Source organism: Drosophila ananassae (assembly GCF_017639315.1).
Source record: "Drosophila ananassae strain 14024-0371.13 chromosome Y unlocalized genomic scaffold, ASM1763931v2 tig00000093, whole genome shotgun sequence".
Taxonomy (NCBI): Eukaryota; Metazoa; Arthropoda; class Insecta; order Diptera; family Drosophilidae; genus Drosophila; species Drosophila ananassae.
The window spans coordinates 39,795-42,185 of NW_025319056.1; positions in this window are offsets into that span (position 1 = coordinate 39,795).

Here is a 2,391-nt window from a genome sequence, read left to right on the forward strand (position 1 = left end):
AAATAAGAAATACGAACATTACAATGGCCGAACCAGTAGCACAAGTCCAGTTACTCTCCGAGCTACACCTTAATCAGGCTTTAAGCCAGATTAGGCAAGTTCCCAATTTTAATGGAAGCACCAGGGAATTAAGTGCATTCATCAGACGGATCGAATACATTTTAAATTTGTATCCATCAACTGATCCGCGTCAAACAGCTGTATTCTTCAGTGCAATCGAGATGCAATTATCAGGAGATGCCCAGCGAGTGTCACAGATATCAGCAGCAACCAATTGGCCCGATCTAAGGATTGCTCTCATCGATGAGTATAAAACTCAAACCCCATGCGAGGAATTACTAAGACGACTCTACAATACCCCTTTCAATGGAAGCATTCGTAAGTTCGTCGAGGATCTAGAATATAAAATATTTGTCATAACAAACAAATTGTCGTTAGAAAATAACAATTTAAATACAATGATTTATAATAATGCCATGAATAATACTGTAAAAGATGTAATAATGAGAAAACTTCCTGACAGGTTATTCATGACATTAGCAAGGCACGATATAACTACAGTCAGTAAACTTAAACAAGTAGCACAACAAGAAGGTTGTTATGATTCTGGTTCTGATAAAGTTAAATCACAACATAATTCAAAACAAAACGGACAAGATAGGAGAAATTATCAAAGAAATAATAATTTCCAAAGAAATAATTCCTTTTATAATAATAATAATCAACAAAATTATAATCAGCAAAGTAACTATAGACAACCAAATAATTTCAATCAACAACAATTTCAACAGGAATTGCAGCAAAATTTAAATCATGGTAGAGCTCAGAATCCTATGAATTATCAACAGCCAACATCTTCTTTACAAGGTTATAATTCTAACAAACCAGTGAAAAGACAGCATGAATATTCAAGCGATCAATCTAGAATGGAAATCGAAAATTTTCATCAAATAGCCCCGGATCCAATAGAAGAAATAGAAATCCTTACATCAGAATAACTATTAACAATCGCGCATTTAAATGTGTAATAGATACAGGAAGTTCAATAAACCTAATAAAAGAAAATTATTTTAATTTCCCACAAACATTAAAAACGTTAGAAGTGCACACAATTAATGGTGTAATTAAATTAAATAAGTCCGTAAATTTTAAATCAAGTAAACTTTGTCCGATCGATCAACCATTTTGGGTTCACAATTTTTCGCAAAAATATGACATATTGATAGGAAGAGAGTATTTAGAAGCATGTGAAGCAATTATTAATTATAAACAGGAAACAGTCACTTTGAGCGGATTTGTTTTTTCCATGATATATAACCACGAAGATTTCAAGAATTCCGAAATTGAAACATTGGAAGATTATCTCAGTCCACCTTCATCTGAGGATATATCTTTTAATTTTGCAATTAATAATGACTTAGAAGAAAATAATAAATTTCGAATAAATCATCTTAATAAAGAAGAAAGAACTAAATTAAATAACATTTTATTTGAATTTAGGGATATCCAGTACAGGGAAGGTGAAAATTTGACCTTTACCAGTGCTATAAAACATTCAATCCAAACCAAACATGAAGATCCTACTTACAAAAAACCTTATAAATACCCCCAAGCTTATGATCAAGAAGTAGAAGTCCAAATTAAAGAAATGATGAATCAGGGAATAATACGTAAATCGAAATCCCCTTATTGTTCTCCAATATGGATAGTCCCAAAGAAAGAAGATGCATCAGGTAAAAAGAAATTTCGAATAGTAATAGACTATCGAAGTCTAAATGAAATAACTATTGATGATAAGTATCCGATACCAGTTATGGATGAAATACTTGACAAACTTGGAAAGTGTCAATATTTTACAACAATTGACCTTGCCAAGGGTTTCCATCAAATTCAAATGGATGAAAATTCTATTTCAAAAACAGCTTTTTCTACTAAAAATGGACATTACGAATACACACGAATGCCATTTGGTCTGAAAAATGCGCCTGCAACTTTCCAACGTTGCTTGAACAATTTATTAGAAGATTTAATATACCAGCATTGCCTTGTTTACATGGATGACATAATTATATTTTCTACTTCATTAGAAGAACACATATTGTCCATAAAAAAGGTGTTTTCAAAACTTCGAGAAGCTAATCTTAAACTTCAACTTGACAAATGTGAGTTTATGAAAAAGGAAACTGAATTCCTTGGACATATAATAACAACAGAAGGAATAAAGCCAAACCCCCAAAAAATTGAGGCAATACAAAAATTTCCAATACCAAAAACCCAAAAAGAAATAAAATCATTTTTAGGTCTCTGTGGATTTTATAGAAAATTCATACCTGATTTTGCTAAAATTGCAAAACCTATGACTGTAAACTTAAAGAAAGGTTCCACTATAAA